Source organism: Sturnus vulgaris, chromosome 14 (assembly GCF_052056855.1).
Source record: "Sturnus vulgaris isolate bStuVul1 chromosome 14, bStuVul1.hap1, whole genome shotgun sequence".
Taxonomy (NCBI): Eukaryota; Metazoa; Chordata; class Aves; order Passeriformes; family Sturnidae; genus Sturnus; species Sturnus vulgaris.
The window spans coordinates 17,922,285-17,947,623 of NC_142256.1; the positions used below are offsets into that span (position 1 = coordinate 17,922,285).

Genomic DNA, 25,339 nt, shown 5'->3' on the forward strand with positions numbered 1-25,339 from the left:
AACACTTTAGGGACTCAGATACAATTACCTAGGCAGAAGTCCAATACAAACAGTTAATTCAGTAAGAATGTAAAGATACTGGAAAATGAAAAATGTATCATACCCTCACTTTCCCAGAAAGGAGTCCAAAAATCAGTGTTTCCCAGAACATCAGCAAAAGTTTCACTCCAGATATTCCACAGGGTTTATAGAACTCATGTAAAGCCTGGGTACAGGATGAACAAGAAACGATTGATGATACGAGAAACTTGGACTAGGGAGTCCCAAATGTATTGCCGGATGGCATCTGCTTCTGTTATTTTCGTAATGACTTACAAAACATTGAGGTACAATGTGTGGGTATATAAAAGAAGAAAAGATATTTTTGCAATAAAGTCCAGAGTAAATGTGTTCCAACATGAGCCTGGATGAACAAATGGTTTAAGTGGGTGTGCTCTAACACTGATCTCAATGAAAGTCTAGTGGTGGATAATATCCAAGTGGCTTGAAGGCAAATAAGACTCCATGGGACAGTGACACCTAAATTACCGAAAGAAGTAAGTAGTCAGACTTAAAGGCAGCAATACACACATTCAAGGGCAGATCTCACACTTCTGGATAATACTTCATGAGGCTGGCAGATGCTTTGCTATACACCTAACAGCTTCCAATGGAAGAGCATTGATGGACTCTGATCTTACACAAACTATATTTTGCCCTCAACAAAAAACAACAAACAAACAAACAAACAAACAGCTCTGGAAAGAATAAAATATGCTGAAAAATAGGCCATCCATGTAAGACAAAGAAACTCTGACGTATTTAGCTAAATTGCCTAATCCTAGAATACCCCCAAGTCCTACTTTCTAATCTGTAGTGATAAGGGCAAGCCTAAATTTAGAGTTGTATAACCACCATTGATGGTGCTTTCAGAAACCCCTTAAAACTTACCCCTCTTTCCCTTTTTCTCCCTAATGAACTTTTCTCAGCAAGAAATAAATCACAGACATTTCTTCTCTCTGAAACTACTTAACATCCACACCTCCATACTTCAAAGTGGTAATGTGTTAATTTGAGCATCACAATTCCCATCAGGAACCCAAGAGGTGAGGGCTACATGGAGCTCTTTAATGCTAACCCTGGGTGGACCTTTCAAGCCAGTTGGTGGTTGGTAAAGGAGACTGCTCCCCATCTTCACATTTGTATAGCCAAGGGTGTGACTACAAAACCCATCAGCAACAACAGAGCTGAAGGGATCCTCGGAAGTTGACTGATCATCCCCCTCAGCCACAGCTCTTAAAAATTGCTGACAAGGAGGAGCCTTTCTTCACTTGGAACAGGCTGCCTAGGTAAATGGTGGAATCACCATCCCTTCAAGTGTTCCAAAAATGTGAGGATGTGTCACTGGGGGGGATATAGCTTAGTGGTGAGCATGGCAATGCTCAGCTAATGGTTGGACTTGATGATCTTAGAGTTCTTTTCCAACCTTACTGAATCTATGATTCTATGATTTCTATAACTACATTGCTCTTACTCAAATCCAAGCTACCTTCCACCCTACTTGCTACCATAAAAAAAAAAAAAAAAAAAAAAAAGCTTTAGGCATGTGCTGGTTGAGTAAACTCAGAAACAAAGGAATAACTCAGAACCTTCAGTCAGTGTGAGATCTCTCTTCTGGCAGGGGCAAAATAAAAGAAAAAGCTATAGCTTTTCACACTGCCTTCTGCTCCTGAAGTGTTGGAATTTCTATCCATTTTAGCGGTCATGCTTTCATTTGCCATCCTCTCCAAAGACAAGAAAAATGGTCGTTTGCTAAATTTCTAAGAGAGAAACCTCTCTCACCTTTTGCATTTTCTGAGAAGTCTTCTTCTCCACTCCTATATTGCTTTATCTAACAGCATTTTTTTAAGAGCTGTCATTCATTAAGCATAATTCCTGCCTTCAAGTCTCTTCAGAGTCATTTATGACCCTCCATTTCCTCTCCCTAGGATTCCCTGCTACTTTTCATTTAATTGCTGAAACCTCATGTTGTTATCTGTCCCCAGTAAAGCAATTTTGTTTATGAACTAACTCCAAAGTAAGAGAAGTTTTAAGGATTAAATGAAGCATGGGCTTAATATAGAGTCTTCTAAGGAGAAGTATTTGTAACAAATACCAGTGCCATACATTCACCATGAAATCTTCAGGGTAGTGGGAATATCACATACCATTAAAGATACTTTTCTGTAGGAATTGCAAGTACAGACAGCTCTCAGGGCTTTGTGCATACAGGCTCAGAGATAGAGATGGATACAATGTTTGACCTAAGGCCTTGGAGAAGGCTTGGAGAAATAGCTCTTATCAGAGCTTTTAAACAAATATAAACATCTCTCTGTTCCCTGGATATTTCTTGTCCTATTTTCCCTGAAGCTCACCTGTTACCTTGTCACAGGTCCTCTTTAGATGGTCTCCAGCCAGACACAACCAGTGGGCTCAGTTTTCTGTTTTCTTTGAACAGCCAATAGAGTCGATTCCTCCTTCATTTCAGGAGCACTTAAAACACATGGATTTTTCTGCTTCATTCCAGCAGCCTCTAAATTAGGCATCTGGGGCTTCCTGACTACTCAATAAGATGGATCACTCTGCACATGGTGGAGCACCGATTATCGGGAGATCAAAACCAAGAGAGACAAGGCAGCTGAGAGACTGTTTAAAAGATGGTTTATTGCCTCATGCCATCAGTCTCATAGAAGGGTGAGACATTAAAGGTGTTGCGTTCAATGCCATAATATTAGAAGCTGTCTAATTCTTTGTTACAATGCCTTATGTTAGTTTTTTAGCCAATCACATACTTCTATGAAACTTGGTAACATCTTTTTACACCAATCATTAACTGCTTTGCTTTTTGTAGCTTTGCCAGAATTCATAATTTTTTAGCCAATCATATAACACTTCACAAACCTACATTGATACATCTTAAGCTTTTAACTAAGTTTGTAACAAGTTTTACTGCAAAACTTTGAAAATCTTTTTCTCTCTTACTTAACATATTGCTTTGCTTACATAATGAATATCTCTGTTCCCTTAAAACATATTTCTACTTAAACTAAGAACTTATATTCTTGTTTTATGTCTGCTTCACTTTCAGTGTTCTAATTCTTCAAGCCTTCTCCAAGGCCTTAGGTCAAACTTAGGCCTTAGGTAAGAGATTGTATCCGTCTCTATCTCTGAGCCTGTATGCACAAGGCCCTGAGAGCTCTCTGTACTTGCAATTCCCCCCTTTTCTAAAAGGGAGTTGATCTGACAGGGTTAGAAAGGATGAGGATTTCTAGTCCTCAGCAGCAGTGTAACACAGACATATCCAGGTAGGGAATGAAAACTCACAGCATGTTGCCCACCTCCTCCTTCAAAGGGAACCCCAAAAGCACAGAAACACAGAGAGGACAGGGAGACAAAAGGCAAGGTTAGTGTGCATTACAAAAGCTTTGCAGATATTCTCTCCAAAAATTTGCTTGGCATGTTGCTGGCAACGGATGAGAGCTTTGCACATTAATGAGTGGAGTCCAGCAAATAGTCTCTGCTTCCCAGACAGAGTTGGCAGCATGTGGTGATATGGTGTGTATTTCCCTGTCGGGCATGGGAGCACACCATTTAGGTAGCTCAAGAAACATCTTGAGAGTATGGGAACCACCTTCAACCCAGCAGGATCACTCCTGTACAACAACCACATGAAATGTCTAACACTCAAATAGCTCAGCTGAGTTCTGTATGTACTTTTAAGGAATCAGAGGATTATTTGTAACATCAGAGTTAGCAGGAACTAGGATTTGCACCTTCAATAACATATTTACACAATGTAACAGAGCCCAGCTCTTGCAGCAACTCTCCAGTCTGAACCATCCAAGAGCCTCCCCAGGGTCCCATCATGCCCAGGCTATCACGTCACCCAGCCACATCTCCCTGGGCTCTGGGGCAGAGGAAGATGAACCCCAAGGAGCATGGGCCATGTCTGCTGACTCAGCAGGTCTCATAGCTCTCATCGGGGAGCACAGTGGAGTAACACGCAGTGTTGGCTGCACTGGAACGAAAACACAAAATTCGAGTGATTGCCCAAAGGCAGTGTCTTGGCACTGGGAGCACAGGGCGTGGAGTCTAACTGTTAATTAGGACAGGCCAGCAGCAGAGGGCAAAACAAGACAAGAGGCTGGCTTTGGCCCCCTCAGGAGTTGAAAGGCTTAACCAAATTCAGCCACATACACATCCTTTAAAAGGAGAGCGATAGCTTCTTCTGTGTTAGCAACAAAGCAGAAACTCTCATGCCAGCAGTGCCTACTGATACTAGCTGTCCTTTTATCATTTGTTCAGGAATAAAACTCTCACAAGGCAGAGTTATATCAAATAACAAATAACAGCTGTAGGGAAAAGAAAAAAGTGTTGCACTTCATTAGAATTCTGTATGACTCTGACAACCAGAAACACACTGCCAAAGTGGAAAACACAGCCACACTGAAAAGACAAGAGAGATCTCACAGCAGCTGTTAAACCAAATGAGAACTTGTTAAAATTAAGGGCCATTTCCCCTCTTTCACATTTAGTCTCAAGGCACAATGACACATCTGCATTTCACATTATCCATTTAAGCCAGGATTCACATATTTTTTTCCCCTCAGATTGCTGTGTCATGGGAAGCCAAACCCAGTGAACTAATGTGACCTCTGCAAGGAGAAGCAGTAGTACTTAAAACACATGCTCCTTCATTTCCCTTCAGGCAGAGATGGAAATTGAAATGCTCTGTCCACTACAAGCAGCCTGATCCAGGGTGAGCGTGCGGGAAACTGCGTGGGAACAAGCCCTCTGAAAACAAATCCAACTTTGCTGTTTCTTGGAAGTGTTGGGTCCAGCCTTTTTGGGCACATGATGAGAAAGATGCTTTGTGCCTTACCTCACCACAGTGCATCCTACAACACGTTTTGGGGTGACGTGTCCACAGCACACACCCACTAGCTATAGGCTATGACAGTACCTTCTTCTCTATTTACCCTCCCTCACACATTCTCCTGCAATGGGAAAATGGTATATAAAGATGCTATCAGGATTAATTTGGGTTGTTATCCACGTACCGGGGTTTGTAAAGGAAGGCAAAGTCGGCTCCTCTTTGTATTAGGAAGAAAAGTGAAAACACATTGGAAAGGTAACTATGCTGCTGACACCATTTAAAGTCCAAGAAAAGAAAGCCCTACTTTCAGTAGTCTTCTGATCATTTACAGGTTTCTTTTCATGGATGTGGTCACGTGTTTAACAGTCACATAAACACTGAAAGAACATACATTCAAAAGCTCAAATAATGACATGCCTTTAATTATGATTGATGTTCATCACTAATCATCCAAGAATCAATACTCTGGAGATGTATTTCGTATTTTTTGTATTTTGTATTTTGCAAACTTGAATAACATAATGTAAATTACCCACATAATATCAAACACAAAACTAGATATTTCATAAAGCCCAGGTTAGAAGCCACAAATCTCTTCAACACTGTAGCACTTAGGGTATGTAGTTGTTTAGATAATTACACAGATTTTGACTCTGGCACAGAGTATCATGTGAATGATTATCTATCTACACACATTTCCCAGAGACACAATCACAGAGGCCTTAATGGAGAACACCACACAACAACAATCAAACACACTTTATCACAGAATCATAGAAAACCAGGGTGGAAAGGGACCCCAAGGATCAATCTTTCTTTCTGGTCCAATCTTTCTTAGAAAAAAGAATTCTCCACAAGACATTGCTGAGGCACTGAAAAGATGTGGAAAACTGGAAAGAGCACTCATCCTGAGAGCATAAATCATCATTCTCTTAAAGGTGACAGAATTGAATGGTTATTTCTCACTAGGAAAATCAGAAAAGCATTTTATGAGACTCATAAACATCCCACAGACAAGGGAATCTTTACCATTCCTCTCTTTCTCATATCCATCCCACTCTCTTGGTGCTTTCTTCTATTTTTAAGTAAAAAATAGGAAAAGTGAGTGCAGTGAAAAACCTGAAGTTCTAGGAAAAACAACCCACTTGGTATTTCACTTCCCAGTACTGACAAGTCTAAAGGGTAAATTCCCTCCTTTCCCTTTTTTGCTACTTGGGATATTCCCAACAGGGCTGATCCTGGTGTACTGAAGCAAGCATGAACACTCACACTGCTTCCGTGGCAACATCAGCACCATCCCTTTGAAGATGTTTTTGAAGGACAGATTTAGCAGGGGATTATAGGTAACCATGTAAGAAGTTGTTTCTGGTGTTCCTCTAGTCTTCAAACTCCATCTCATCTCAACCCATCCCACAGAATTAACTGTCCTGTTTTCAAGTTTTAGGAGAATAAAGAGCATCGAGCACCATAAAAAATAAAAGCTGCACAAAGTACTCACTCATAAAGTAACTTTAAATTCTTCCTCTTGATTGGGAACATACTAGTATACATCTAAAATGTATGAATTCACATAGTTATGTCTGATATAATAAATAAAAGGCTTCCCCAGATGTCACATAAAGCACTAATGCAAGGGGTTGCAATATATGGACCTGTAGAAAGTGTACATTTTGATTGTTTTCCTTTCGGTTCAGTACCTTGCATTTTCAGGTCTCTCTATAAAAAATGGCTTGGACTTTCTGTGTGCCACTAGAAGCAAAAAGTTTTCAGAAAGCCAGGTAAATAAGGTCAGTATTTGTCACACTGAATTAATCCACAGAGGTCTGTTAAGGCAGTGTTTTCTCATACCTCATGGAGACCAAAGGGTTGATGAATGCTCTGAGCCTGAGAAAAGCCACATCAAAGCAGACCTGAGGGTCATCTGGTCCCATGCCCTGTACCACCATTGTCAGAAAGAGCTGCTTCATGGAAAAGTTCCATTTTACCTTATAAGCACATTTACATTTTTCAGCAGTAATGGAGTGTTTTGACAAGCTGCAATCGACCTCCAGTCTGCAGTGAATTTTGACTTTTTGTTCCAATTTTAAATACCAAAACCCAAATCTGGACATGGCAATTCCCCATAGTACAGAAATTAGGAGTCAAAGACATTCACTTCCTAAAACAATATACAAGGCCAAATTTGTAATCTTTCTCTGCCTTTCCCCATTTGGCAGAGGGGAAGAATCCCATACAATGACACATGTCTGATATGATTGTCATGGGGAAATCAGTCTTATACCTAGAGAAGGAGAAGTCCTACATGACTAAGGTTTCCTCTGCCACCAAGGGAAGGAAACATTGCCTTCTGGTGATTAAGACTGTAATTATTATTATAAATTCTGAAACACTCTGAATTATGTGGTACATTTTCTTTAAATGGGCACAATCATTAGTGCAAGTTGATTTGAATCAATGGTTTATTCATGGTGTAATAACCCTGTTTGCTTCACATGCTCAACAGATTTTGCTCAGTATATCGTATTACTGGCTGGTTGCTATAAACAGTGCATTTAAATTTAGACAGAAGCTTTTGGAAAAGTTCTGTTTCTAACAGATACGTGAATTAGAACTAACTGCATTGATTAGGAATGACTGATTTCTTCTAAACTCTCTAACATTTACCTGTGTGCCTCAGGTTCTTAAAAATGTTCACAGCTTCTAGCTGAAGTTCCCATTCAAACAAAGCTTTCTATTCAGGCCAATCCTAATATTCAGTCAATTAAAGATCAAGAGGAAGTATGCCAGACAGCACTGCCAAATTGTGAAATTTCACCATGTTCTGAAGTATAAAAGCTTTGCCTTTACTGCCATTGTTGACTTAATCAAAACTAGCAATGGAAGAAGAGAAAATAGTCTTTAAATTGTCCAGATACACATTCGTCAAGAAATGATACTTTTTTAACCACTGTGAAATTAAAATGTACTTTTTTTACTGAAATTCTTCCGAAGTTCTGGTTTGAAGGTGTTGGAGAAAAACCAGACTACACCACAGATGATGTACAGAGCTCTACAACCAGCTCCTCTTGGGCTACTTCATATTTGAATTTTTAAAGATATTGCCACGAACCAAATTCAGTTGTTTGCTCTCCACAGTGCTTCTAGCATTTTATAAGGGTCATATGCTGTTCCCTCTCCTGAAATTTCCATACAGCAGTTTCTTAATTGGTCATCATTTTCTGGATGACAGTTTTTACTTGGCTCTTCGGAGAAGGAAACATTTCTAAAAGAAGCATCACAGTCAAGTATGTATAAAGCTGAGAGGAGCAACACCTGCTCTGTATTATACTCCTTTACTCAGAGCAGGAGATGAAGTCACATGTATGTTAAGAGGCCTTGCCTGTTTTGCAACCTTTTTTTCTGAATGGTGTGAAAAATTAGAATCTAAGTCAAATTTAGATAAATTAGATAAAGTCATAAGCTAGAATAATGGGGCAGTGATTGTCCCTGTGTGCTGGGCACTGGTGAGGCCACACCTTGAATCCTGAGTTCAGTTTTGGGCTCCTCATAAGAAGGACATTGAGGGCCTGCAGTGTGTCCAGAGAAGGACAATGGAGCTGGGGAAGGGTCTGGAGCACAAGTCTGATGAGGAGCAGCTGAGGGAGCCGGGTATGTTTATTCCAGAGAAAAAGAGGCGACCTTATCACTCTGTGCAACTGCCTGAAAGGAGGTTGTAGCAAGGTGGGGGTCAGTCTCTTCTCCAGGTAGGAAGCAATGGACAAGAGGAAATGACCTCAAGTTGCTCCAGGGGAGGTTTAGATTGAATATTACGAAAAATTTCTTTACCAAAAGGGTGGCCAACCTTTGGAACACACTGCCCAGAGACATAGTAAAGTCATTATTCTGGCAGGGATTTAAAAGATGCATAGATGTGGCATTTAGGACATAGTTTAGTGATGAACATGGCAGTTCTGGGTTAATGGTTGAATCTTGGAGGTGTTTTCCAACCTCAATAATTCCATGATTCTCTGATGTATTGGTATCCTTGTGATGCAATCATTATTTTTGTTAACCAGCACATTTCAAGAAAACTTCAGGCTACCATTAATATGCAAAAAGTCCATTGCTCAGCTCAAAGAACTTGATTCTCCATTGTCTCCAATGGTAGCTCCATTGTCTCAGAAAAAGACAGAAACATCCATTTGGTCCCTTTGGCCTTGAAAACATGTTCATACAAACTCCTGACTGAGCTTCCAGAATCACTGAAACAAGAATTTACTTTTTTTCAGAAGTTGCAAGTTTTGCTAAGATGATAAGGCACACAATGCACTCATGTTGGTGTATGAGTGCCTGAGCCAATAGGGTTGGTTTTGTGTGTTTTTAAAATACTTCACTTGGAACAACTGAAGATAAAAATTTGGATTTCAACACAGATAAAAGACTGAAGCAGTGCACTTCAATGGGTTCCTCTGAGAGCAGCCTGCGCCTTCAGGGCCCAGAGCATACTTGCTAAAAAACTGGCTGGCAAAACAGGCAATGGACAGGTCTTTGTACGGAAATCCGAGGAAAGGTTTACTAGTCTCCAAGAGAGCCCAGGGACAAAGACAAAACTGGATTGGGGGCACAGGGTTAAATATGGGATGAAGGGGGCAGGTCTGAGGGTCAAGGTCCAATAGGGACAGGGGAAAGTGATGCAGAGGAGAGGCAGCCAACCAGGGGAACCAATAGGATAACAGGGGTGGAGCAATGCAGCAAAACATAGCCAATCTGAATCAAGGAAAGTAAGAACATTCTGGAAAAGAGAACAGGAACTGAACAGGGATGGAACAACTGTACAAACCAATAGAACTCAAGGTATTAACATGTGCCTGCACAGGCCTATGGGAGGGAAGTACTTCTCACCCTGACCTTAGAGGGGTGTTTCTCCATGCCTGCTCTTGCCCCTCCAGGGCCAAAGTATTACAGCCTTAGTGGTAGGCCCCTGGGCCTCCACAACTCCCCCTTTTCTGTTTATTAAGAAGGACCTCTGCCTTAGACCTCTGCAAGCACTTAATAAAACATAAAAGCATAGTCAACGCAGTAAGAATGATAAATAAAATTCACAAAATAATTTTAACTAAAGAGAAGAAAAGTCCGTAATGGGATTCTGTTTGGTAGGGTTGAAGCCATCTGGAAGATCTTCCTTGGTCTTTGTCTTCCGTCTCTTCCATGCTTCTTCCATACATCCTGTGTCCTAGGGCGATGTTATGGTGCTTGTATCCCCAATCGTGTGTCCTGTTTATGCTTGGTATTATGTTCTGTGCTTTCAGGACTGACTCTGAAAGTGAAGGTTTGTTTTGTCTTGTTATCAGCCGGCTCACCTCCCCCATGGTCTGTATTTAGGAGAGGCTAGGCTTGGCTTGCTTGCTTGCTTGCTTTTGGTCCTACTTTTTGCTTTTGCCCTAAACCAGGACAGATATTTTGGCACCCAACTCATGGCTCGAGAAAGTGGAAAAAACCCTATTCTAATAATATTTTGGTTCAAATTACTTTGTGTTGGTATAGAGCAGTTACTGGCTATGTTGTTTGAATTCATAATGTCTCTTGGGGTGGAGGCCTTCATGTGTTTCTGGTCCCTAGGGTTTTTTGAGGTCTTAATACCTCTATAGTCCCTAGGTTTATTTTCTTATCCAGAAATAGCTCCGGTATTGTCCCTAATATGTAATTTCTGCAGCAGAGGGGCACTGACCAGAATATCCATCGGGTTGGGCTTGGCTGTGATGGCTTGCAGGAGATTTATAAAGGTGCTGGAGTCTGTTCCAGGAATGTATAGTTCATGGTTATGGTTGTGCACCCAGGTTGTTAGAGGAGAAGCAGGGGATGAGGCTTTTCAGCCTTTGTTTTCCTTCTTCTCCTCTGAATTTGTTACATCCCTATTAGAGAATGTTCAGTTTCCCCTGAATGTTAAAGAGACCACCCTCCTGGTGTTTAATCTGGTAAGCTTTCTTTATACAGTCTGCAGTTTCTCTAGAATGAGAGCTGAGATTTCTAGAGGGGCTGATGAGACCCCTGACCCAGAAGTAGAGCCAGATGTGAGAAATCCTCAGTGGTGTGGGAAATGGGAGGATATGGGCCAAATCTTAAAGGATTTTTCTGACCCTATAGCCTGGGACTTTCCATGTGAAGAAATTCAGAACCCAGCTGAGGTGGCAAAGTACCTGAAAGAGAAGTGCCATGATAACTCTAAGGAGAAAAAGATCATTGCAGCGAGCTTGGCCCTGGCATATGGTTATCGTACCCTGCTAGATACTGTAGGGCAGCAGACAGAGGAAGGGGAACAGGCAGATAAATCAGCCACTATCCCAGTCACTCAGGCTGCAGCCAACACCCCAGGCTCGAGGCCAGCAGCTAAACCAGACAGCAAACCTAAGCCAGCAGCTAAACCTGTCAGTAAGCCTCAACCAATGGCTGTTGCTACCAGCATGAGAAGTGGAAAGTGCACAGACAAGACGGATTGACCAGTGGATGACGATGATGATGATGATGCAGGAGAAGGACTCTCAATGCCTCCTGACATAAAACCAGGAGTCAAAGCAACTGGTACAAGATCAGAGGCCAATATTGAGTCCTTTTCCCTAAAGGACCTCTGTGGCCTAAGAAAGGATTACACCCGATGACCTGATGAGTCTATAATTAGTTGGTTGGTCCGTCTTTGGGATGCTGCAGGCGAGGCTACAATTCTGGATGGCACTGAAGCCAGGCATTTGGGATCCCTGTCACATGATCCTGTCATTGACCAAGGAATGATGAGGGGGCCTAACCCTCACAGCCTCTGGGCACGGGTCCTGGACAGTGTAGCACAAAGATACCTGTGTGCAGACAATCTTTATATGCAGCAGACCCAGTGGAAGACTATAAAACAAGGGATCCAACGCCTGAGAGAAATGGCAGTGGCAGACATTATCTTCTCAGATGACATAGCAACTAGGAATCCAGACTTGGTACCACGTACATCTGAGATGTGGCAAAAACTTGTATGGCTTGGGCCACATGAATATGCTTCTGCTTTAGCAATAATGAAGTGGGATGACAGGGATGAGACTGTGCTCGATATGGCGAAGAAGCTCTGAACATATGCAGATGCCGTGCATGGCCCAACACATGCCAGAATTGCAGCTGTGGAAACACGTCTGCAGAAATTAGAAGACAAGATAGAGGAGAATCATAAGAGACTCAGGGAGGAGATTAAAGAGGATCTTCTCCAAATCTTGGCAGTACAAATTAGAGGCCCTGGTATCCAACGCAGACCTTCCCCCGATGGGGAGAGAAGGTACACTCCACAAGCTGAGCTGTGGTTCTTCCTGCGTGATTGTGGAGAAAACGCGAAGAGATGGGATGGAAAATCTACTCTGTGCTGCTCTGGCACAATGGGTGCATGAATTGAAAGAAGGCAAGACTCAAAGAGGAAGTTCCACCAAAAGGAGAGCAGCTCCAGTTGCCCGTAGCCAAGCTGCCAAGTATGATGATGATGATGATGATGACATGTCCGATCCCCTTGAAGAAACCTCTAAGACATATGCCCAAGGAAAGAAGGATAACCAGGCTTAGAGAGGCCCTGCCTCTAGCCAGGGAGAGGCGAGGGAAAATCGTGTTTTCTGGACTGTGTGGATTCGTTGGCCTGGCACATTGGAACCACAAAAGTATAAAGCTTTGGTTGATACTGGTGCCCAATGCACATTAGTCCCATCAAGATATGTGGGGGCAGAATCTGTCTCTATTGCTGGTGTGACAGGTGGATCACAGGACTTTATCTTGGTGGAAGCTGATGTGAGCCTGACTGGAAATGAATGGAAAAAACACCCTATTGTGATTGGCTCAGAGGCCCCATGCATTTTGGGCATATATTACCTCCAAAGGGGGTATTTTAAAGATCCAAAAGGACTCAGATGGGCATTTGGGATAGCAGCTGTAGTGACAGAGGGCATCCAGCAATTGAACACCTTGCCTGGACTGTCTGAGAATCCAACTACAGTAGGACTTCTGAAGGGAGAAGAGCAAAAGGTACCAATTGCCACTTCCACAGTGCATTGCCGACAATACAGAACAACTCGAGATGCTGTGGTTCCCATCCATAAGATGATCTGAGAGCTGGAGAGCCAAGGGGTGGTCAGCAAAACCCAGTCACTCTCCAACAGCCCCTTCTGGCCTGTGTGTAAATCTGAAGGAGAATGGAGATTAACAGTGGACTACCATGCAATTGAATGAAGTGACTCCACCACTGAGCACTGCTGTGCCGGACATGCTGGAACTGCAGTACGAGCTGGAGTCCAAGGCAGCAAAGTGGTACGCCACTATTGACATCGCCAATGCATTTTTTTCTCCATTCCTCTGGCAGCAGAGTGCAGGCCTCAGTTTGCCTTTACATGGAGGGGAGTACAGTACACCTGGAATCGACTGCCCCAGGGGTGGAAGCACAGTCCTACCATCTGCCGTGGACTGATCCAGACTACACTAGAAAAGGGTGAGGCTCCAGAACATTTACAATATATTGATGATATCATTGTGTGGGGGAACACAGCAGCAGAAGTGTTTGAGAAAGGAGAGAAAATCATCCGAATCCTCCTGGAAGCTGGCTTCGCCATCAAGAAGAGTAAAGTTAAGGGACCTGCTTGAGAGATCCAGTTCCTGGGAGTGAAGTGGCAAGATGGACAGCGTCAGATTCCTACTGATGTCATCAACAAAATCACAGCTATGTCCCCACCAACCAACAAGAGGAGACACAAGCTTTCTTAGGCGCCATAGGTTTTTGGAGAATGCACATTCCTGAGTACAGTCAGATCGTGAGCCCTCTTTACCTGGTTACCCGCAAGAAGAACGATTTCCACTGGGGCCCTGAGCAGCAACAAGCTTTTGCCCAGATAAAGCAGGAAATTGCTCATGCAGTAGCCCTTGGCCCAGTCAGGGTGGGACCAGATGTGAAGAACGTGCTCTACTCTGCAGCTGGGAGCCATGGTTTGTCCTGGAGCCTTTGGCAGAAGGTGCCTAATGAGACGGGAGGCCGACCATTAGAATTTTGGAGTTGGAGCTACAGAGGGTCTGAAGCTAACTACACCCCAACAGAGAAGGAAATCTTGGCTGCCTACGAAGGAGTCCAAGCTGTGTCAGTGGTGACTGGTACAGAAGCACAACTCCTCCTGCCAGCCCGAGTACCAGCCTGGGGTGGATGTTCAGAGGAAAGGTTCCCTCCACCCACCGTGCCACCAGTGCTACATGGAGCAAGTGGATTGCCCTCATCACACAGCGCACCTGGATTGGAAAACTGAATCGCCCTGGGATTTTGGAAGTAATTATAAATTGGCCCAAAGGTGAAAGTTTTGGTGTCACAGATGAGGAACAAGAACCAGTGACACGGGCTGAAGAAGCTCCACCATATAACCAACTGCCAGCAGAGGAAACACGCTATGCTCTATTCACTGACGGTTCCTGTCGCATCGTGGGGATGAATCGGAGGTGGAAAGCAGCCATATGGAGCCCCACACGATGGGTAGCAGAGGCCACTGAAGGAGAGGGTGGATCCAGTCAACTTGCTGAACTCAAAGCCGTTCAACTGGCCCTAGACATGGCAGAAAGAGAGAAGTGGCCAAAGCTTTATCTCTACAATGATTCATGGATGGTAGCCAATGCTCTGTGGGGATGGCTGGAGAGATGGAAAGAAGCTAACTGGCAGCGTAGAGGAAAACCAATTTGGGCTGCTGAAGAGTGGAAAGACATCGCTACCTGGTTAGAGAAACTACCTGTGAAGGTTTGCCATGTAGATGCCCATGATCCCAGAAGTAGAGCTAATGAAGAGCAGCACAACAATCAGCAGGTAGATCAGGCTGCAAAGATGGGGGTGTCGAAGATAGACCTTGATTGGGAACACATGGGAGAGTTGTTCCTGGCTCGATGGGCCCATGATGCCTCAGGCCACCAGGGTAGAGATGCCACCTATAAGTGGGCACGAGACCGAGGGGTGGATCTAACCATGGACAGTATTTCTCAAGTTATCCATGACTGTGAGACGTGCGCTGCCATCAAACAGGCCAAGCGGGTGAAGCCCCTCTGGTATGGGGGGCGGTGGTCCAAGTACAAGTATGGGGAGGCCTGGCAGATTGATTACATCACACTGCCCCAGACACGCCAAGGCAAGCGCTACGTGCTCACCATGGTAGAAGCCATCACTGGATGGTTGGAAACCTACCCTGTGTCTCATGCTACAGCCTGTAACACCATCCTGGGCTTTGAAAAGCAGGTCCTCTGGAGGCATGGTACCCCTGAGAGGATTGAGTCAGACAATGGGACTCATTTCAAGAATAGCCTTATCAACACCTGGGCTAGGGAACATGGCAGTGAGTGGGTGTACCATATCCCCTACCATGCACCAGCTGCAGGTAAAGTGGAGAGGTACAATGGACTGTTAAAAACCACCTTGAAAGCATTGGGTGGGTGATCTTTCAAAAACTGGGAGCAGCATTTAGCAAAGGCCTCCTGGTTAGTTAACACCCAAGGTTCCACCAACTGAGCAGGTCCTGCCCAATCTGAGTCCCTGAATATTGTAGACGGGGATAAAGTCCCAGTGGCACATGTCAGAGGTTTGTTACAGAAGACAGTGTGGATCAATTCTGCCTCGAGTACAGACAAACACATTCGTGGGATTTGCTCAAGGACCAGGTTGTACATGGTAGATAATGCAGAGAAATGGAACAACACGATGTGTACCTCAGAGAGATCTGATTGTGGGGTGAGACTCATATACAAAATATCATTGTTTGCTGGATGTTACTACCATTGTCTGTATGTTAGATCACACAGACATGAGACAGAAAGAAATGTGTAAGTGTCGAAGGTCTGAGCAAGTGAGATGGAAGGAAATGTGTTTGAGTAAGTGAAAGATGGAAGTTTCTACTTGATGAAGTTTTTACATGGTGTTTAGTAGTATGTTCGTGACATGGAGATAAGGGGTGGAATGTCCTAGGGTGACGTTATGGTGCTTGTATCCCCAATCGTGTGTCCTGTTTATGCTTGGTATTATGTTCTGTGCTTTCAGGACTGACTCTGAAAGTGAAGGTTTGTTTTGTCTTGTTATCAGCCGGCTCACCTCCCCCGTGGTCTGTGTTTAGGAGAGGCTAGGCTTGGCTTGCTTGCTTGCTTTTGGTCCTACTTTTTGCTTTTGCCCTTGCTTTTGCTTATTAGTTAGTTTAGCTAGGCAGTCCAATTTTTCCCTGGACTGTTTATTTGTCTCTCCCTTTCCTGAATACCATGTGAACCTGTTCTGGACAGGGACCTGGGAAACACCAAAAAACACCAGAAGTCTGCATGTTGTGATTTTGTGACCTGCAGCAGTCATCCCCAGCGCCAGAGACCGATAACTGGGCAACCACTCTCAGGAGAGACTTTCTGAGTTTGTCATCCTTTCAGAGCGGTGAAAGAGTTTTTGTCATCTGGTGTTGTTAATTTTTTTTTTTTTTTTGCTGGGGAATGTTTTGCTTGTTAAATAAACAGGGTTTTTTTTCCACTTCTCTCTGAGGAAATACTTCCCGAACCTGGTGGTGGGGGGAGGAGTTGTGGGGGTTTGCTTTCTGGGGGCTCCTTCCAGAGGTTTTTCCCCAAATTTGCCCTAAACCAGGACATCTTCTTTTTTGGGTTGTTTTGTTCCTCTTCTGGTTGTTCCATAGCCAGTTTTACTGCTTCCACAAATGGTTTTATATTTTTCACTGGGTTCCACCTTGGGCCAGCCACTGTGGAAACACAAGCATACTGTCTTCCCCACGTTATTAATGGAAAGGGGCCCATAATTCGTTTAGTCTCAGGGTCTTTGATCAACACAGGCAGTTTTGCTTTTAGCTGAGTGTTGGGTCAACTTAGTGAAATGCCCGATTACTGGGGAAGTAGGCTCCATGAATGAATTTTTCAGAAAGTTGAAAACATAAAGAGCTTTTGCCAGTCTCTCAATGGGAGATTATGTCTGGACTGTCCCTCTCTGTTGATCAAGGGCCCTCTCGATGGAGTGGTGAGCCCTCTCAATGATGGACTGTCCTGTAGGGGAGTGTGGTGTGCCTGTACATCCCACTGATTTAAGAATTGATGGAACTGGTGTGAGATGTAGGCAGGGCTGTTATCTGGGAAATGCCCAAGATGGAAAATGCTAACAAATCATGTTTAATTACATATTTTGTTTTTTCCCCAGTGTGGGCAGAAGTGAATACTGCTCCAGAACAGATGTCAATAGACACGTGGATATATTTTAAACATCCTAAAGGGGTATAACGTGTCATGTCCATTTGCCAGAGCTGGAGACTGCTCAATACTCTTGAATTGACTCCGGCTCCGGCAGACGGAAATGCATATGATTGAAAATTTGGGCACACGGCCATGATGGATTTTGCCTGGTCTCTAGGGTCTTAACATCCTGACCAAGGCAGGAACGTTTTGATGAAAAAATTGGTGGCTGATCTTAGCTTGTTCAAAGATATTAGGGAGTGTGGTGTTTTGTACCACCATTGCTAGAGTGTCTGCTCTCCTACTTCCCTCTGCAATGAAGCCAGGAAGGGTGGTATGGGACCTTGTGTACATAACATAATACGGATGTTTTCTGTGGGATAACAGATAAATTAGGTGAGAGAGCAAATCATATAATTGGGGTTGGGAATATCTATTAGGATCGAATTTTCAGCCCACTGCACTACACCATAGACATAGGCCGAATCTGTAATTAAGTTGATTCTTCAAATTTGGAAAAGACTCTGACTACTGTGGCCAATTTGGCATCTGGGGGGATCCATGGACAATTTCAATGTCTGACTTCCATTGCTGGGTAGTTGGGTCTTTACAAGTAATAACAGATTTATGGGAACTCCCAGACCCGTCTGTAAAGCCATTCAGAGCCTTTAATGGAATTTGACATTTTAGAGGTTTGGGGGCCAAATTGAAGGCTGAATTAAATAATTCGTTTTAGAAAACATGTGGACATTTGTCTAAGGCGTATTACAACAGCTCAGATATTTGTAGAAGCCAATTAAGATGCTCATTGGTGAGGGGAAAGTATATGTTAGCAAGGTCCACTCCGGCAAGGGAATACAGACGTGCTCTACCTCTTATAATTAATTGTGCCATTACTTCTTGGGGCGTCGTGATAGTCTTATTTGGTTGATGAGTTCTAAAAACCTATTGTATTATTATTAAAGGATTAGTTGATTTTTGATCCCATTAGAAAATTAGAGCATGAAACTTAGGACTTGAGTGTAGGATAGCCAGGGAAAAGGGTAAATTAAGATTGTACCTGTGCGCCTGTTTGGTTTGGCTTGGGCTACCTTTAGTACTGCTGACTTGACCTCGGGTGTCAGTGATCGCAGAGCATCAAGGTCCTTGTCACTTTCAGGAGCTGGAACAACGTTGTGAGGTCCTTGGTGGTGATCCCTAGTAGTGGATGAACCCAGCTGATACTCCCACAGAGCTGGTATAATTCCCGCAGGGTCCTGGGACTGTCCTTGATCTGCAGAGCTGGAGTGTGATGGTCCTCTCCATGATCTTGAGGCCAAGATACATCCAAGGCACAGTCTGTTGGATCTTGCCCTGGCGATCTCAAATCATTGGCTTTGGACATAACTGATTACAACTTGGACTGCACAGTCCAAAATAATTTGAGTCTCTGCGTGCACAAGTAAGTCATACATATAGTGAAAAATTACGACATTTTGGTGTTGCTCTCGAATGGGCGATAGAATCCCGGCCACAAACCATTGGCAAATAGTGGGCGAGTGTTGGATCTCAGAAACCCGAGTTTTTTGAGCTTTCTGTGCTTTCTGGCACTGACCCCCTGGAGACCACTGCTTTTGACCTGAGGACTTGGAGAAGGCTTACAAATTTAAGGGATGGAGTTAAAGTAATGGGTGTGTAGTAAAATAGAAGTGTGTAATTTCACATGGTGAAGGATTGTCCTAGGGTGACGTTATGGCATTTGTATCTCCAATCGTGTATTCTGTTTATTCTTGGTATTATGTCCTGTGCTTTCAGGACTGACTCTGAAAGTGAAGGTTTGTTTTGTCTTGTTATCAGCCGGCTCACCTCCCCCATGGTCTGTGTTTAGGAGAGGCTGGCTGGTTTGGCTTGCTTGCTTGCTTGCTCAGTTCTGCCTATTTTTCTTTCCTTTGTCCTTGCTTTTGCTTATTAGTTAGTTCAGCTAGGCAGTCCAATTTTTCCCTGGACTGTTTCTTCACCCCGGTCCCTTTCCTAGATACCATCTGAACCTGTTCCGGACGGGGACCTGGGAAACACCAAAAAACACCGGGAGTCTGCATTCTGTGACCTGCAGCAGTCATTCCCCAGCGCCGGAGACTGATAACTGGACGACCACTTGCTGGAGAGACTTTCTGAGTTTGTCATCCCTTCAAAAAGGTAAAAGAGATTTTTTTGTCAGCTGGTGTTGGTTTTTTGTGCTGGGGAGTGTTTCGCTTGTTAAATAAACAGGTTTTTTTCCACTCCTCTAAGAAAATTCTTCCTGAACCCAGTGGTGGGGAAGAAGAGTCATGGAGGTTTGCTGTCTAAGGGCTCCTTCCAGAGGTTTTCCCCCAAATTTGCCCTAAACCAGGACAAGGATTTTAAATTTGAGGGTTTTATAATATAGTAATAGGTACAGGACAAGATGGAAGATTTTGGGTGGTGTCTTCTTTCAGTGTTCTTCCTTCTTCATGGTTTCAGGTAGTAGTTTCTGGTTAGTGCTGCACTGCAGCTCACAGGAGTTTGGTTATTGGGTCAAAAGTATAAATAATATAAGCACTAATTCTCCATTAGAGTGTTTAGCTTTAAAATACCTTGCAGCTAGCTAGGTTCACCTCCATTTCATTTGTTTTCGTTTGCTAGTAGCTAGAAGTTTTACTAAACTCTCTGTACATGATAAACAACCAAACACAAAAAAAAATCATCTCTGTCATGTCTTTTTTAATCCTAACTCTAAATAAAAACCAAGAACTTCAAATGAACCACTAAACAGTACAAATGCCACCTGTTACAGGTGAGTTCTTCATGCCCTGAGGCAAAACTGGTGAATGGTATCTTTGAAGAGGTGCCTATCTATTAAAGAATGGAACGGAAAAGGCAGAATGGGGAGCGTCCTCGGGATGTAAGGGAATATTAAAGAAGCAGTCTTTCAGGTCATTGACGACCATTTGCCAGTCTTGTGGTAGCATTGAGGCTGAGGGCAGGCAGGAGGGGACATGTCTTCAATGACCTCATTGATCTTTCTGAGGTTTTGCAAGAGCCACCACCTGTCTTTGCCTGGTTTGCAAATGACAAAGGTGTGTTCAAAGGGCTAGTGGATGGTACTATATGGCCCTTGGACTGCTGCTCTTGCACAGGGGACTGCAGTGCCTTTAATTTCTTCTCTGGAAAGGGCCATGATCCACCCACATAGGTTATCAGTCTTCCACGTTAATTGGAGGGCAGTGCGCTGCTCAGTGGCCTTGACTAGAAAACCTGTGGTGATGTTAGGATTTGTAGTCTTGTCCCCCATTGAGACAAGGAGTCCCTTCCTCAAAGTGTTGCAAGTGCGTGAGGGATAAAAGGCCTTACTGTGGTAATCCTACCTTCAGGTCCCTCAATAAAACGGTGCTTCTGCTCCTGAAGCTGGTCACAGCTCCCCTGATTCCTGAAATGACCCGAGATGCTGGAACGTGAGGCCATTCTTTTGGCTGCTCAGATCAGGAGATGATGGTGATGTCTGATCCAGTACCCAATAACCCTGAAAGTTGAGTCTTTTTTCCCTTTAAAGACAGTACACACTCTATTACAGGTCTGTTGCAACCCAGGATCTGCACCTACAATACCAGTGGGTCAGCTGGTGTTGAAGTCAAGTCCAGTAATAAATAAGCTTATGCAATAACCATTCTTTTAGGGATGAAGAGAGGGGGTTTAAACACAGTACCTGTAGAGTTATTTCTTGTAGAGATGTTACAGTCACTACCTCAGGTAGGACTGTGAGTCCTTCCAGCCCCTCTCCAGTGTTACAAAGTACTAAAACATCCCCAGGCCAATCCTCAGCCCCATATTTGCCTGTTGGAATGGTGTGACCGTAAGCATCTTCTATTTGAATTGAAAGCACGCTTACCAGTGGCCGGGGAATTCCTGGCTGGACCTGTCGCCTATCAAGCTCCTCTGCAGAGATGGAACAGTCCCAATGGACTGGAGAAGCTTGATGAGCTGGTTCTCCACAACAGTCAGGAGAGTGGGGCAAAACAGCCTTGCATTTGGTGTCATCACACAGAACTGTGCCACACTCAACCAGGAGTTTCCCAAACACTGATGGTTCTGTGGATGCTGGTAAGCCTGTTGGTGTTGTTGACAGCGAAGACAATGTTCATGGCATTTAGGGCATTCTGAGGATCAGGACTGGTTCTTGCCTTTATTAGAACAGTTTTGTTGGTAATGTTCTATTTCCCCACAATTAAAACACGGTCCTTTTTCCCATTTGTTATTGGGTTTGTGGGGAATCACTTGTGCTGCTACTAGAGCTTCTATAGTACCCTGATTTGCAGCTTTGACAAGCTTGGCTTCACAATCTATTGAAGCTTTGACGGTACAAGCCTTGACCATCTGAGTGATGGTTGGCTTTGGGTCAAGGGGAAGAGCATGCAAAATGTCCTTGCAGCTATTATTAGCATTTGTAACAGCCAGTTTTGTAAGCAGCTCTTCTCTGGCCTTTGGGTGTTCTATCTGTTCATTAATCGCCTGTGTAAAGTAGTTGACAAATTTTATGAATGATTCATCTGATCTCTGATGAATGTTCATAAAGTCAATACTTGGTGTTGCCCCATCTGGCATCTGTAAAAGGGCTGGTTTTGCCCTTTATGTCTTCTAGCACAGTTTGGGGAAGATCTATAGCCTGAGCTTCTGTCTTGGTGAAATCCCCCCCCCCCCAGCTAAATGGTCCATAGGTGTGCCTCCTAGGTGCAGTCCATTAATTGTTTTAATGCTTTCTTCCATATCCCCTCCTACAAGATTAATTCAGTAGGAGAGAGTAGCATATTCATAAAACATCCTAAATCACGAGGGACCACAACACGAGCAGCAAAGATAGCATTTAGTAAGTTGTTAAAATATGAGACGTTCCTCCCATAATCTTTGCTGTCTTACAAATGTCTTTCATCTCCCCATGACAGATGGATTCCCTTCGGGGATTAGCTACTCTGTGGTACCGCACTGGTGCCACCTGTATTTTGGACACCATTTCCCAATCCCCCTTTTTGGCCTCTTCTCACATCTGCTGCCAAGAGTCCTCAGGCTCATCCTCAAATTCAGATGAGACTTCACTGTCTTCCTCCAAAGAGGAAGCTTGTCTCTTAGCAGATGAGTGGACTTCTCAGTTGACTGGCAAGGCCTAATGTCTTAGGCTTTTGGAAGTCAAGACGGCTACCTTCTGGTCAACATCATGTGTGGTTCCAGTTCCAGTAGCGTGGGAACTGGAAGAGGCCAAACCAGATGGGGTGGGGCCCATGGAGGGACTTCCTGATAGAAGGGGAGAGTCCCAATGCAGAGGCAGTGCTTGATGTAAGGATGGTGCTCAATAGAGGGATGGCACTTGACACAAGGGGAGGACCCAATGAGAAGGCAGGGAGAGGAAGCAAGCTCAACATTATGGTTTCCCTCACAGTTTCATTAGTACAATAGGACGGGGGGATAGGATTGAGGGATGGTGGAGTGTGGGTTAGGGTAGAGTCCAGGACGGTATTGTCAGTACCTTCCTAGAGAGATGATAGAAGAGAAGGGGAGATGGGAGGTGGCTCGCCTGTGCCCCATGGCTGGTTCCATCTTCTGTTCTGTTCTCAGGGTTAGTGGGTTCAGGGATGCAGGGGGCAGAATGCGACAACTGGGGATGAGCATTAGAACTTTTGAACATTTGAAACAAATCAAATGAAAAACAGGATAAAACTTTGCAACCTTCAACGCCCACGGGGTTTGCAAAAAATAGTCTTTCCCCAGCTGAATCCCAAAACCCCAACTGACAAACTGAATAAACAGAAATATCAGAGAATTCTTTAAACAACCAGTGAACGAAATGTTTTAGACTCCCCTTACGAAAACATTTCCCCTCTAAAATGAGAGCTTCTGTAACTCTAAAATATACATCCTTCTCAGCCTTGGATAGCACATGTCCCATGGCTGCCCCTAATGGAAAGGGACTGCCCACCCACACAATAAAACCAACCCAAGAAAAAGCCTGAACCCTGGTCAGCTGCCCACCAATTCACTCTCTGGTGGGTCTGGGTGCAGGTCTTCAAAACGCCCTGTGGATGTCATCAGCTGACCCAGTTCTCGTGCCGCTTGGAGGGTGCTGAATCTCCCTTCAATGAGCCCTGATAAAACTCAGGTCCCACTTAGGGCTGTGCCTAAGCCAAAGGCATCTTCCTTCCTGCAACAATTGTCCAGCTGATTTGTCACAGGAGTCACTCACAGAGACTCCATAAGTCACCCCTGTTCGGGCACCACTTGAAGCAGTGTGCTTCAATAGGTTCCTCTGAGAGCAGCCTGTGCCTTCAGGGCCCAGAGCATACTTGCTAAAAAACTGGCTGGCAAAACAGGCAATGGACAGGTCTTAGGATGGAAATCCGAGGAAAGGTTTACTAGTCTCCAAGAGAGCCCAGGGACAAAGACAAAACTGGATTGGGGGCACAGGGTTAAATATGGGATGAAGGGGACAGGTCTGAGGGTCAAGGTCCAATAGGGACAGGGGAAAGTGATGCAGAGGAGAGGCAGCCAACCAGGGGAACCAATAGGATAACAGGGGTGGAGCAATGCAGCAAAACATAGCCAATAGGAATCAAGGAAAGTAAGAACATTCTGGAAAAGGTACATGTAGGGTGAACAGGGACTGAACAGGGGTGGAACAACTGTACAAACCAATAGAACTCAAGGTATTAACATGTGCCTGCAAAGGCCTATGGAAGGGAGGTACTTTAACCCTGATCTTAGAGGGGTGTTTCTCCATGCCTACTCTTGCCCCTCCAGGGCCAAAGTGTTACAGCCCTAGTGGTAGGCCCCAGGCCTTCACAAAGGACAATGAAAGTTATATGAATAAATAAATATTAAGTAAGTAATTATTAGGTATCACACTCAGGTTCCAGTGCGGCTGTAATTAGAAATGAAATTGTGCATGGAGATAGTCAAAGATAAAGGAAGAAGACTGGCAGAAGAGAGCAAATATTTTCCATGCTGTGAAACTTAGCTCATTGGCTTTGCATTGCTTCCCAGAGTGAAACTGTCTTGGCTTACATCCACATGAGTGTCACAGGAAGGGGGAGCGAGTTGAAGACTCATGTCAGGCTAACCTAAACACCAGACTTGATCTCACCCTTTCATTTTAAACCCTATATAATTCCATTCACATGGACAAAGGCTTATGTTTCTGAACAATGATTCAGAACACAGATCTTAAGTCAGAAGGCAACAAGCTGCTTCACAAATTAATTTTGGACTCCTCTTGGTCTATTTCTGTCTTTTTGCTGCTTAAAACTACTCTTGCTAAACTGTTTTAATGCAGGTCATTTACTCCAAGACAGAAGGGAAAGGGCAAAAGCAGAGGTGCTTGATCTCTTTAATGCACAATCTTGCAGCACTTTCATAATCCGTATGAAGATTGCCTCGTCTTGCTTTGAATTTTATCTGGCTTCTTATTTCACAAGATACTCCTAACACGATTACACGCAGACACTGTTAGTCCCTGAAAAAATTAATACAGCAGGATTGTGAGGAAGGCAGGAAAGTAGAAGAGGCATAAGGAACAGATCTGATGCATTAGCAGATATCTACCTTCTGAATTCATAGACTTAATATATTTAAACAACCCATAAACATTTGGAAACGTAGGTGTTACTGGACTAATGAATTATAAAACACTTTTTGATTGAAAATGCAGAAGAATTGTGCCCTTGTTGGGGGAGGTTGAGAGTTTGTGAATGTCAGTAGCTTTTCACAGCTTGGAAATGCACTTACAAGCAAAAATAATTTTAAATGAAAGGAGAAAGAATGAGACAAAGAAACTAATACAATGTGAGGGGGAACTATAGCTCCACAGGCAGGTGATCTATGGTCTCATATCCTACCATCAGCACTTCTCACAAGGAAGAAGCATTATCCCTGATGTAGCTCTTAAAGTGCAAACCAGGCACTTCTACAGAAATAAAGTAAACCAGAAGATGGGGTGGTGTCATGCTTTATCTCAGCAAGGGAAAGTGAAGGGGGGGGTAAAATTTGTGTGTTGAGCAAAAGAAAGTTTAATAGCACAGAAATAGAAGGGAAGTAATAATAACGATAGAATTAGAATATGCAAAACAAGCAATGCACAACACAATTGCTCACCACCTGATAACTGATGCCCAGCCAGCCCCTGAGCAGCAGCCCTTGGCCAGCTTTCCCAACAATTTATAGGCTGAGCATAACACCATACAGTCAGGAATA

At 43.8% G+C, this 25,339-nt stretch overlaps 1 protein-coding gene and 1 pseudogene across 1 annotated transcript in view; one reads left to right on the forward strand and one right to left on the reverse strand.

The window, feature by feature from the left end:
• The window catches only part of GPR50 (G protein-coupled receptor 50), a 60,568-nt gene that overhangs the window by 18,118 nt on the left and 17,111 nt on the right, over positions 1 to 25,339 (reverse strand). The window lies entirely within an intron of this gene.
• LOC148222187 (uncharacterized) lies at positions 10,432 to 12,355 on the forward strand (annotated as a pseudogene).